Source organism: Condylostylus longicornis, unplaced genomic scaffold, assembly GCF_029603195.1.
Source record: "Condylostylus longicornis isolate FDR11 unplaced genomic scaffold, ASM2960319v2 ptg000016l, whole genome shotgun sequence".
In the NCBI taxonomy this organism is placed as follows: Eukaryota; Metazoa; Arthropoda; class Insecta; order Diptera; family Dolichopodidae; genus Condylostylus; species Condylostylus longicornis.
The window spans coordinates 6400694-6415070 of NW_026577985.1; the positions used below are offsets into that span (position 1 = coordinate 6400694).

Here is a 14377-nt window from a genome sequence, read left to right on the forward strand (position 1 = left end):
AAAGAGGATTATTGAGAATGAAATAGATTTTTTCTGTAATATCATGGAAATGTCCAAGTTGTTGTATTAACAGATTTTGTTTTTGCAGTCCTGCAATTTTTAATAAGTTTTAAAAATTCAACGTATGTTCTCAAAATACCCATATAATTTATTGAATGTTTCATATTTTTTAGAACGAAAATTCATTTTCTTAAAATTAAAAAAATTATTCTTAAATTTATAATTTTTTTCACACATTATAAATAATTTATGAACCTAATTATTTCAAATTTCAAGTAAGTTTAGCACGTATGTATATTCCAATACAATGAATTTCTAACAGACAGACGATTAAAAAATAATTCGTCATTTTTACGCAAATAATTTTTCCTAAGCAGTACCATCAAATTGGATTCATAAAAAGCAATTTGATCTCATACATTTAATAAAATGTTGTATTTTATATGTACTTATATTTAATATTAAAATGCATATATCTACATTTATATTGGATAAGTACATATACATACATATAATTTAACTTCAAATTGCTGAATCAAATATAAAAATTTATTTGTAGAGCCAATTTACTATGATGATAATAATTTCGATTACTATAACCATGATCTTTCTATGGGTATAATAATATTATATTTCTACATGATTTGTTAGAGGGTGTATCAATAAAAAAAATCAAGCCTCTTTTGCAATAACACACATATTAGTGTAACAACCGAAATTACATTTAGTATAAGAAGAAAAAAGAAGAAAGCCATACAGAATTGCATTTGATTAATTTAATTAATCAAGTAAATTTAATTAATAATAATTTTAATTATTAAATATTGATTGAATACGTAAACCGAAAATTAATTAACACTTTGATTACCAGCAATTTTTACACTTCTTTCTGCTAATTTTTTCAAAATAACCGATTTGAAGTTTTTTTAACGAAAAGCATTTTAAAATTAGATTGTGAATTTGTATGTTCAATCATTTTTAAACCTGCTTTATGCTTTACAAAAATTGTATTAGTTACTCACGGTTTTATAAGTAATCCTGAGAGTAAACCAGGCAAATTATATTGAATTCCACATAATTTTACCTTTTATATAAGAAAAACCAATTTTATGAATTCAAATATAACAATAAATATAATAAATAAATGATTTCCTGTATGCAAGTATGACACTCAAAGTCGTGGAACTGGCTATCCCAAATCACAAGGTAATTTTATTAAAATACCTATTGATAAACCCTACATTTTGAATACAAAAATTTTTGATGCTTTTTAATAAATTTAAATATAAAATTATTCACAAAAGTACAATAATTTTTTATAAGTGAAAATGTATGCACTGCATGAGTTCCCTATGTACATACACACATGCATATTATTATATCAAGATAGGAACCCAATAAATATAGCGCCAAAAATATCGTCATGTATCATGAAATAATAAAAATAAATTTTTATCCGATCTGTTCTATGCCTCTTATACATGTACATATATATATATTAATCAGTTGATTCTCTCAAACGAACATGTATAAGAAATACGACACCAAAAATAAAAAAAATATTATCATCGTTAAGTTTTGTAACGTAGAACATGCCAGTTATAAACATACCTGTATTTTTTTTGTAACCATAAGTTAAGAAGAGAAAAAAAGTATCAAATCACAAAATCGAATATTTCAAGCGATCATAAATTTTTCACACTGTTACTTTGACATTTTTTATTTCAGTTTATGCATTATTATTACATTTCTTTTTTTGTTTTCTTCTTTTTTGAATGAAAATATTGATGGAAAATTTTTCCATGTAGAGAGCATTCTTGTTACCAAGCGGGAGTATTAAACTATCTATATAGAAATGCGGGAAAATGAAATGATGTTATATAGGTAAAAAATATTATTGAAAAAGGAGTTATTATAAATGAAGAGCTTTGAAAACAGATGTGTTCACTGTATGTGGCCTTTCAAGGTGTAAAATGAAAAAACGGAATATTAAAATAACAAGATAAATTTAAACAATTTTATTAATTTTTCAAATTTTTATTCAAAAATGTCGAATATTTTTGCCATAAAAAATTTCATTTACTTAATTTGTTTTATTTTTTCGTGTACTTGCAGAGTTTAAATTTTTTAGGAGTGGAAAAAATAAGAGTAATAACTTTTGATGCCTTTGTAATTTTCAGCTAATGAAAATTTTAATATGAAAATAAAACTTTTAAGAAAAAACGTTATAAAGTATTTTGTTCTGGTTACGATTTTCAAAAATATTTTTAGCTTAATACCCATACGACATATTAAATATTGTTATAGTTAGTTATAAGTACTATTGAAATGTTGTACATTCATATCTCTCAACCCAGGTGTCATGCAATTTCGTGTTTGAATCAAAATCATGCTCTGTTTAACTTAATTTTTTCTAATTATTTCGCACTTCTTAAGTTGAAAAACAAATGTACATACATACTTAAGCCCGAATATTTTATCAATACTTAACTTTAAAAAGATAGCAAATGCGATGATGCAAAGATACCTTCGAATATTGCAAATTCCGCAATTGTCACATTTTTGATTTTGAACTTTCGGAATATGCGAATCGATGCACTCTCCGTTCCTCAATAATAAGAAGGTTAAAAATCACTACCTCACTGACTGACAGAACTTTCTAGAAAGCAAATATTTAAATTTATCATCCGTATATAATAAAAGTAATAAATTGTAACGGGAATTGTCTTGCCCCCACACAAATTCGTTCAGAATTTCGTGCAAAATAATCAAATTCATTTTTTTAAAAGAAGAAGCATTTTTGAAGAAAATGCTTATACTCTGTCCGCCCGTTCGAAAACTGCAATTTTATATATGCATAGATCTTTTCTAAAAACTTACTTCCATAAAAGAACTTTTTTACGTATCTTCCCCCCCTCTAAAAGTAATAGCCCCTCAAAGTTCTAGAAATACCATTTTTTAACTATTTATTACAGCGAAACCATAAGCATTTTTCAAATTTTGCAAACACAGAAAAATATTGACTTGCCTCTTCTACTGCTGCATACCATACTCGAACTTTAAAAAAACAAAGTGACCGTTAAATAAATCGTTATCTAAAGTTAGTTTTTTCCAAATTTTTGAGACCATTTTTCTTCTACACCATAAGAAAACCGACACCGCAGGAGTCCGAAATTTTAGCAGCTCTTAAATATTCATAAACAGTTCATTTTGTTATATTTTCGAAACTGCAAGCTTTTTCGAATTTCTGTAAGTGCAGAAAGCTAACGGTAAATGTTTTGCCATTAAAAAATATAATTATTTTTTTTTAACTCACGCAATTAACCCTTAAAATCGAGCATTATGTTAACGTCTCTTTAAATTTTTTTTTTTGCTTTATTTCAAAGTCTGCATAAATGTTGATCCTAAATGTATGCAATCTTTTTAATTGTTTCGTATATGAATGAAAGTAATTTTAATAATGTAATACATAGCTAGATTGTTTTTTAAAGCGCTATTTTCATTTTGTGAAGGGAAAAGTGCTAAATTACAAATCATTGGTTTAACCCAACTTTATTCTTTATTGAAATCAATTTCAATTCATATAATTAAGCGAAAGCTCAATTTACATAAAATTTTAACACAACTAATTTTATGTAATGTCTGAAATGAAATTTTTTTAAAATTTTAATTAATACAACGATTTCCAATCGTGCATTGACTGAAATCAATATTTTAAGTAGAATTTCTCGCAGTGTGGACTCACTTTTCATTGCGATTGAAAGCGACTCTCTTTTTTTACTCAATAAGTGTAGGTTTATTTCTATTGTTTTCAAAATATGATTAGAACCTTAAATTAACAAAATCGTTGCATTATTAATTCAGACTTTTACATTTTATAGTCATAATGTGTTCTAAATAATTGCAATTACACATGCCTTATTAAATTTTGCTTCCCAAGTTGCTCATATCTTAATTTAAAACGTTTATACATACATATAATATTTATTTTCTTTTGTATTAAAACATTACTCCTCTAAAATATGACCAATTTACAATGCTGGATAAAAAAACATTCAAACATTTTTCCTTTTCATTCGGTATTGTCGCCATTTTATTTTTTATTTTTCTGTTTGTACATACAATAAATTTATAAAGTTTTTGTTTTCATTTTCAATTTTTCCATTTTTTGTTTTGTGTGTTTTCCAATGACATTTTATGTCTGACACTGAATTTACACAATGCATATAAATATTGCATATACGTAGGCAACTATATGTGTATTTTGTTTCTTGAAAAAATTCAAAGTCTATTAAATCTTCTCAACCACCCAAAATTTTTGTGATAGAATAAAAAAAAATTCTTTTGCTTTTACCGTTAATGGGTAAAGAAAGAGGGGCGTTAAGAATTTGAAATGAATTTTCGTTTTTTTTAATCTGGTGTATTATTCTACAAACAGAAAGAAACCTAAAGAAAGAAATAACAATATAGTGTTTTGGGAAAATTTTCATATTACCGCATTCTGTACTTATACATATGTGGCTACATTTAGAGTTTCGCGACAAAAGAACAATACTACAAGAACAGAAAGAATCATTGCTTTTCAAGCTCAATGTTTAGTTTTATTGTATTTAAATATAAAAGGAAAGAATTAAAACAACAAAGAAAAATAACATATCTACATTCTATATAAACGGTTGTCATTGTCTGGATTTATTCAAATGAATTTTTATGCATACATTTTTATTAGGACATATTTTTTTCGAAATTGAATGTTAAATAAATAACAGTACGGTGAGTTTTCTTACAAAACTTAGGGCGTTTAAACCTTGTGTGGGGCTTCACAAATTTAATAGAAGATGATTGGCAATTGGATATGCTGCACATAATTTGAATATTTGAGTAATGTAGCTTTTTCCCTACAAATATTAATAAAATTTTGTAATATCTACCAAAATAAATTACATTTGTTGAGTCTAGGAGCAAATAAAAGTAAACATTTTAGGTTTTTTTAGGACAAAAATTCCAAGTGTAAAAAATATGCGAGAATGTTAAACATAATTTTCTCTTGATATTTTCCCCTTCAAGTACAGGATGTTATTTATAACATTTTTCATTTACAAGTGTAAAAGACTAGATAAATACATATTATTATATATACCGAGATTTTGTTTATATTTCAACAGCAATAGTTCAACTGAAATGCATACATTTTTCTTATAAAAGGGAAGCCATTAGTTTAATAGCTATGAAATATACATACATGCAAGTAAATATCAAAGTTATTATGTTTAATTCACATAATATAATTTTATAAAACCAAATGAATGAATTTTGAATGGTTGTGACATTGAATCAAACTCATTTCGTTATGTTATGCTATACAAGTAATTCACTAAAAATATTATAAAAAAATGCTAGTTGGCATAGTACTAGAATGTATTGATCTCAAAACAATTCAGAAAATTCTAAATCAATAATTTTTACTGCATGAATTTTAAAAAAATTTTTAATATAATAGAGTATAAATAGAAGGTTTTAATAGAATACACAAATTTCGTGCAATTGAAATGAAAATTTTAATTATAAACAATTCAATTTTTTAATTATTTTGTAAATATTAACCCTTTGTTGACTAACGCTGTTCTCACGTATTACCAACTTTAAATCGTTTAAAAATCGTAAATATACATTAAATTTTAATTTTAAGCTGTTAATATTTTAAAGTGTTTCATTATCTCACTATATAAATATTTCTTGATAGTCTTATTGTGAATTTAAATATGCTGACCGATTGCATTTAAACGTTTTACAACGCTTTGTAAAACGAGGAAAAAAAATCCAAGGTAATTTTGTTAATTTTTGGTTTTTGTTTTTTTTTCTATCTCTTCTATTGTATTCAAGAATCTATATCTTAACATTTTATTTAAAAAAAAAACAAATAACAGATTTCGTCTATTTCTATTCTCCGTCAAGAAAGGGTTAAAGAATGCTCAGCATTCCAGGCCTAAGTGTATGTATTTTCATTGTCTCCACTTATTAATATAATAATTAGAGCATGGAATATATTTAGAAAAAAATACAGCTCAATGCAAGTGATGAATTGATTTGTCATTGTCACAACTCTATCCAATCGATCTGAATGTTGCATTCTTCTAATTTTGCAAGAGTCTTTTTCATAAAATTATACTAATTTTTGTATGTTTTTATCCACATATATGCAAGTACTATAAACTTATTATTAGATTTAAATTGTAATTTATTCTGAATACGTAAATAGTCAAAATTTTATTATTTGAGAAATTTGCTATTACATAATATAATCTTTATAAATTTCCTAAAAATTTAATTTGGCGCCAAACATGTACGCATTGTAAGAAGTCAAAATTTTAAATATTATTCATTAAGTTAAACGAAATCTCTGAGACGACAGACAAGTAAATATTAGAATTAGTTTTATACAATTGCATTGTCAGTCATTTAAGAGATTAAAAATAATTTATTTTTATCCTTAGATCATTCATGAATGATTTATCATTGAAATGAAAATGTTTTTTATATCTCTATTATTAAACGCCAGTTTTTTTTAATTTCCTTCGAAGCCAAAACTCTATAACAGAAAACTGCAATAATTACAATTAATATCCCTTAAGCACCCACATTCTTTGGTAAATCCTCTTTTTTATTCAAACTACATATTTTATACAAAATGATTAAATTTTATTTTGTTGCAAATTACTTTGCATTCACCTATAAATTAAATTACACACAATTAAGTTAGTAGCAATAATGTCTAAATATTCTTAATTAGACTTTATTTATTGTACATGAAAGTTAATCCCATTTTTTTCACACAATTTCATTAAAAAAAATAATTTAAATTATAAATAAGCCCACATAGACGTAAGTATGAAAAAATATATTTTCTAAGAGCATCATTTGCACATGGTTTTTATAGAAATTTAAAAAAATATGCAAAATTATTTGACTATTACATTTTTTTTACCTATTCTGAATTTCTAAAAATTATGCATATTAAAGGACCAAAAATTCTAGTGAAATTTAATTATCGATGGTATATTCGTAAAGTTATGGGGGCTTTCCTTATCGGACGCTGATAAATACGAGTTTGCATTTATCTTTTTAGCCACTGCCATATTATGTTCCGATTTACTTATTTTAATAACGTGTCAAATATTCAAAATAAACAATGTACTTCAAAAGACGAAAAATTCATTTTCCCTGATAAGCAATAACTAAACGGTATGTCAATTTTTATACCCTGCACCTTCGTGAATGGTATTCACTTAGATATGGAGTTTGTAACCACTAGAAGGAGTCGTCTTCGGTAAAACTAATGTAGATATAAATATCAAATTTTGTGAAGGTGTGTCAAATTATGTTCTACATATATTCTCAAAATTTTAAAGGAATAACTGCACTAGTTTGGGTAGTTGCCATACAACTCCAAAAGCAAATTTTAAATATTTGGGAAAAAAATGAAAATACATTCATATAAATTGGCGGTCATGTGTCCAGTTATAAGTCAGACATATCCGTAAAGAATTCCATAGAATATGGTTCGACAGGTTCGAGTAATTGCCATACAACAATGAAAGCTAATTCTAGATATTTCAGAAACAAATTTTTAACCTCAGATTGTCAAGGTGCAGAGGTATAATTCGGTCGGACATTTTCAATTATCTGAATTCAAATTTTGGACAGTTTCAAATATCTGTAACATTACTAAGTTGTTTATATTTGCTATTTACTAAGAGGTCTGAGAACTAGATAACAATTTTATATAAGATTATCAATTTTACAGAATAAATTATTTTTCCCAAAATCCAATGCTAATTTCAAAATAAAACAAGTAATAAAATTTTCTTTAGTCTAGTCTAGTTGTAGTCTAGTCATATGATCATTTTATTTTATTTCTTGGTGTATATGAGTAAGTTAATCCTTTTTTTTCTATTTTATCAAGGGTAAAATTCTCAAACAATAAATTTATTTGGTGCTCTATAAAATAAACCAAGTTTTCTTGTATATTTTTTTTATGATTTCATCTTCTACTTTTATGATAACTTCTCCATTATGGTGTTGCATTCCTTTGTACTGTTATTTTTATTGTAAAACACAAATTTTATTTGTTATTATTTTGTGCTTTTTTTTATTATGGTCTATGAAATTGCGATTTCTGGATTCTTTTTTCTTTAATAAATTGTACTTAAAGTATTAAATTGTATAGTTATAACTTCAATAAATTCCTATTTTAGTTCTCCGTACACATCTTCACATCTATACTGGTATTGCACTTAGTTTTATTATCGAAAATAAAGTTTAATCATAGTGGGTGTTTTTTTATGCAAACAAATAGTTTACATAAATACAAGAAATATTGTTACAATGATATTATTTAGGAGAATTAAAACCTACAAGATAGCAGAAAATTGGTTTTTATTGTTAAAGCCCATGCAAAAGCAATTTTGAAAAGAAAATATTCAAATGTATTCATTTCTAATTTAATTTAAATCCTTTGAAATGAGTAGGAGTCTCATAGATTTAATCCAAAATAAATTTAAGTATTTAATCATAATTTTTTAAAGTTGAATTATAATAGCTTTTAAAATGAATATTTTAGATTCTTATAACGGCAAATACTGTATTAATCAATTTGAATATTCAATATTAACTTGAAACTTTTTAATTGCTACATTAACCAATTATTCTAAATCGTACTAAATATTACTATTTGTAAGTAAAGTTTGCGAATTAAGTTTCTTTAAAAATTGTATTGTCTAGTTTAGAAGGTGTTATAGAAGGTTATGAAAATGCAATTGGAAAACTTCCTTTCAGTTTTAAGGAATTTAGCAAGCTTTGAGCTAACATAACTAGAAAAGTGTGAATTTGCCTCTTAGTAGAATTTCGTTTTGTGCCACCCGAATCCTCTGAAACATTCACCAGCTAGTTTTGGTAACAACCAAATCTTTCCAAAGAATTTTTGGATTTATTCCAAAATTTAGAATATCGAGGACACACGCAGACCGGCAGGCCGATAGACCGACAAACCGACATCTCCCTAAAAGTAGTTTATTTACACTTCCCTACTATGGAGAAGTGCTTTCCCACCGAAAACTACATATCCTAAATTTGGTGCCACCACATAACCTACCTTATTGTAGATATACAATCCGGTCGACAATAATTTTATGAAATTATTCAAAGAAATATTTAAAATTTCAAGCCAATGGAGTACAGCAATCACACAGAAATCAAATATTAAAAAACTTTTGTAAATTTTCACACATAAAAAGTTTCTTTTTTATAAATTTAAAGAAACCGCAAATTTTTCATTCATTTCTAAAACAAAATACAACTTACCTCTTCTGCAAGAATGCTTTGTTTTTTGTGATTTGTCCGACAGACCTGAACTTTTTTACAGCTTATTTTTTTGGTAAAAATAATTGTCTGAGTCATTTTCTGTAATAATCAAAATATTTTCTATAATATATTTTATTTATTATGTACATATGTATGTAAATATTTGAGTTTTTATGATATAAGCTAATACCACAGTTAAATATGTTATCAAAATTATAAAATAAGTTATTAAAATTATAATAAAAACAAATTGCAAAATTTGTAATTTCATTTAAAAAATTCAGTTTTACATTGCAATCAGTTAATTCGCATGGGGTTTCTAATTTCTTTAATATGTATTTCGAATGTTAAAATATTCTTTATAGGCATATTTAAATATTAAATTCATTAAATCCGACACTACATTTATTTTATTTTTAAATATTCTTATGAAGATCTTATAGTTAAAGTACCAAATATGTTAACTTGAAACCTACCTGTCTGTTATATAAAATAAATTACTTTACAATTTCAAAATAAATACTTACGTATGTACACACACACAGATAACACTTATAAATGTACAAACATCTTAATTTATTTTATTTTTATTTACTTGTATGCATATGCAATTTAAATAAATTTTAATAATTTTTTTAATTCTTTATTTCAGGTATAAAAAATTCATTACACTACGGATTGTGTACAAAATTCTTCAAAGAATATTAACAAAAAAAAAATTCAAAATTGAGAAAAGAGAAAAAAAACACACAACTAAAACTAGTGTAAATTCAAGTTTGACAAAAAAAAAAAAAGAACACAAAACGAAAAACATTTCAAAATAGTTTAAAAATTTTTCACACAGTTGTCGCTCTTCTATATAAACATAACCTTAACAATTTCGAACACACGATATTGACAACACTAAGTATAAAATAATACACAACACAAAACTCGTAATGCAGTTATTTGGCTTCATTTAATTCAGAATTCAAAGATGTCATGGTAAAGTATTAAATGAAATTTTATTTTTCCTATACACATTATACTTTTTGACTCTTTTATTTTTGTTTTATTTTTGTGTATAAAACTTTTTAATATTTCCTTATTAAAATTTATAATAATATAATTATTTTCTGTATACACGAACATGTGTATTACAAGTATATCTTTCTTATATAAAAACAATTCGTGTATTAACTTTATATAAATACTCAAAAATATAATCATTTAGTAAAAAAGCACACAACGGCAGCTTAACCGCACATACTTAATGACTCTTCTTATTTTACATCAAGTGCGTATTTAACATTTAAGATGTCAGCGCTAATTTTTTAGTTGCAATAGTACTGTCTCTTTCCCTATAACAAAAAAGTACTATAAATGTGACAAGTGCTAAAAATTATACAGCAAAATATTGCGAAAATTTTCACTTGAAAAATCATTGTTAAAAAATTTATTTCAAGAAAATTTAACCTTAAATTAGTTTTAATTTGAGACTTAGCTCTAGTGATTTCTACTGAATTTCTACCTATAGTGATTTCTATTTATAGTAAATTTCTACTCAAACATTATTATTTATAAACTTAACATGCCAGAAATATATTACTAGTGCTTATGATCTTATTTTAATTTTAGCAAAACCCGTTAAGGTCAAAGGACATTGGAAATTTTTCTATTTTTACTTGTACTTTATACGTGAGAATAGTGAAAGTGAGAATAGAAAATAAATTTATAATAAATTTTTCTATTCTCACTGTGCTGTGTTGCTCCGAAAACCGGAAATTATATGGGTAAAATAATTCTAAATGTTTGTTAAGGAAATTAGAGACCTTCATATAAATAATAAATGTGTTGTGAGAAATCTTTAAGCTTTTTAAGCCAAAGATTTAAAAGTACATTTTTGCATTTAAATATAAAATCTAGTACAAAATTTCTCAATTATTTTGAATAGAAAAAAAATTCCGTATTAAAACTTAATTATTAAGTATTGTAAATAAGTATAACATTTTAATTAGCACAATCTCCTTAAACTGGTCTAATTTCTGTACAATTGCATTCAAGTACCTTTCAATTACGATCATACATTTTTATCAATATCACTGATTCCCGCTATTTTAAAAATTTCCTTAATTTGTCTTATTTCAACTGCTGTAGTATTTTTATATTAAATTTTCTTATTTTTTCAATTTTCATTTGCTGATAGTTGTGATTATTTTACTGCTAAGTTAATAAGTCGAAATATATAAAATTATAAACTTCTGCCTGACGATCATTACCATATGTCTTATCATTATTATTATTTTTATTATTTGAAATAATGAGGATCATGAGTTTTGAGGTTTTAATACTTGTATCATAAAAATAGCCTGTCCAACCTGTGTCAATCAATTTGTATAAATTATTATTGAAAGCAAGTTCTTATTAATTTTTTTACTTGCATTTTTAACATCCCCGCAAAACAAGTTCTGTCCTTCTCTGACATACATTACAATCACTTTTTTTTACTTTTGCTTCTGCTCCATACAGATTATTTATTTTGAATTCATAATCAAACGAATATAAGACCTCATCTTCATCATCATTAACATATGGATATACACATATGTATGTACGTGTAGAGCAGAATGTAGCAATGGCAGAAGCATTAACAAATTTAAGAAATATAAAACGTTGAAATATAAAGTTGGGTCAAACCAATGGTTTGTATTGTAGCACTTTTCCCTTCAACAAGTGAAAATACTGCTTTTAAAAACAGTCTATGTATATCCACCACACTATTAAAATTATTTTCATTTATAAACGAAACTATTTCTAGGATTGCATAAATTTAGGATGAACCATTTATGCAGTCTTTGAAATAAAGCAAAAATTAATATAAACAGGGGTTAACATAATGTTCGATTTTAAGGGCTAATTGTGTGAGTTAAGAAAAATAATTATATTTTTTAATGTCATGGAATTTACCGTTAACTTTTTGTGTTTATAGAAATTTGAAAAAACTTGCGGTTTCAGAAATATAAGGTGTCAAAAATGCAAATTTTACAAATTTCAAGAGGCCATAACTTGAGAGGGGGTGGAGATGGAAAAAAATTTTCTTCTAACGAAATGAACTACTTGTTAATATCTAAAAGCTCCTAAAATTTCAAGCTTCTACAGGCTGGGGTCTAGAAAAAAAATGACATCAAAAATTTGGAAAAAAAGGACTTCAGATAACGGTAAATTTGAACGGCCATTTTGTTTTTCTAAAGTTTAACTATAGTATACCGCGATAGGGGAAGCAAGCCACTGCCTTTCTGCGTTTGCGAAATTTCAAAAATGCTTATGGTTTCATTGCAACAAATAGTTAAAATAGGCCATTTTTAGTGCTTTGGGGGGGTATAACTTCTAGAGGGGGGGAGATAGGTGAAAATTTTGTTCTACGAAAATAAGTTTCTAGTGAAGATCTATGTACGTATTAAATTTCAGCTTTCTATCATTAAGAATGTAGAAGTTTTGTAAACAGACACACGGACGGACGGACGGACGGACGGACGGACGGACGGACGGACGGACGGACGGACGGACGGACGGACAGAGTGAAACTAATAAGCACTTTTTTTCAAAAAATTTTTGGAAAAGTGCTAAAAAATATGAAAATATAAGTACATTAGCAGAAAGGTAAAATTCATTAAAAATGATCATACCGTATTAAAATATTAAATTTCATTTTTATAATATTGCTATATTAATTAAGGTGGGTAAAACGAATTTAGAGAATAAAATGACAAGTTGTACACATCGTAAACGTATTTAATGCAATAATGCAACAGAAAAAGAAAAAAAACACCAATCTGATAATGAAGTAAGACAGAGAATTTTTGTTATTGCCTTTTCTTTTTCTTTCGATTTTACGGTAATAAAAAATTCAAAATTTGCAATTTTATCACACTCTGTTTTAAAGAATGTCATAACAAACGCCTTAAATTATACCAAAGAAATATACAGCGAAAAATTATTATTATTGGTTTTTTTATTAATAAATTTGTTAATAAATTTTATTTGCAATTAGCCGTTTTGGTTGATTTTAAATGCGATTTTTTTTCATCTGACACCTGAGATTGTCATAAACTTTATTTAATTTTATACATTATTCGAATATTATGCACACTTTCTTTGTTGATTGCGTGTAAAATGAAGTTCAATTCCTTGAGAAAGGTGAAAGAAAAGTGTGAAATCGAAATTGATTAATAATTAAAATTTAATAATGTAATAATTAAATTATCTTTATAATTATAGCACTATATTCAAAATCAATTGCCCTTAAATTATGACATTTGTATTAGAATGCAAATATTGCTAGAAAACTAATTGTTATTTATAGAAACTCACTTTTAATTAAAAAAATTGATTTCCTATAAAAATTTCATTTAATCCCAATTTTGGGGAGGTCACAATTTAAAAATAAAACAAGGAAAAAAATTTTTACCATGTCGAAAAATGTCACTAATATCACGTCCATTTTCAGAAAATAAACTTAAAAATTTAAAAGTCAATTTCCTTATTTATTCCGAATTTTAATTCAGCATCATAATTTTGTTTGATATTTAAATTTTATACGTATTTAAAAAGTTATCTTACATTCTATGAATCTCTAAAACTGAAGTCACACTGAAAAAAAAATAGAATACTGTTAAAGCCGTCCGGTACAGTTGGAATTGAAGAACCGCGATCAAATTTTTTAGGGTTATTTCATTTTCTAAGCCCAAGTTGGTGATTTGGGGAAGAACCGGGATCCAAAGAGACACTTATCCAACTGAAAATTATTGTCAAAATATAGGAACTGACTACTTAGTTTAAACGATTACGTAAATTTCGTGTTTCAGGATTATTTCCTTTCTTTAGCAAAACTTAGTTAGAACTTTTAAATAGCACTTGGTTAATTGCACTTCAGATGCAACATATCTGAATATAGCTGCAATATAATAAATATATATTTATAATTCGTTAATATTACATCAAAATAATTAACTTTGACTACTGATTTTTATTACTTGGA

The 14377-nt window shown here is 25.7% G+C and overlaps 1 protein-coding gene across 1 annotated transcript in view; it reads left to right on the forward strand.

Annotated features, from left to right (window-relative positions):
• Positions 1-14377, forward strand: part of LOC129605860 (frizzled-2-like) — a 201435-nt gene that overhangs the window by 146861 nt on the left and 40197 nt on the right. The window contains exon 3 of the mRNA XM_055515847.1: positions 10013-10344. The gene's annotated coding sequence lies outside the window, so the exon portion shown is untranslated. The remainder of the gene's footprint in view (positions 1-10012; positions 10345-14377) is intronic.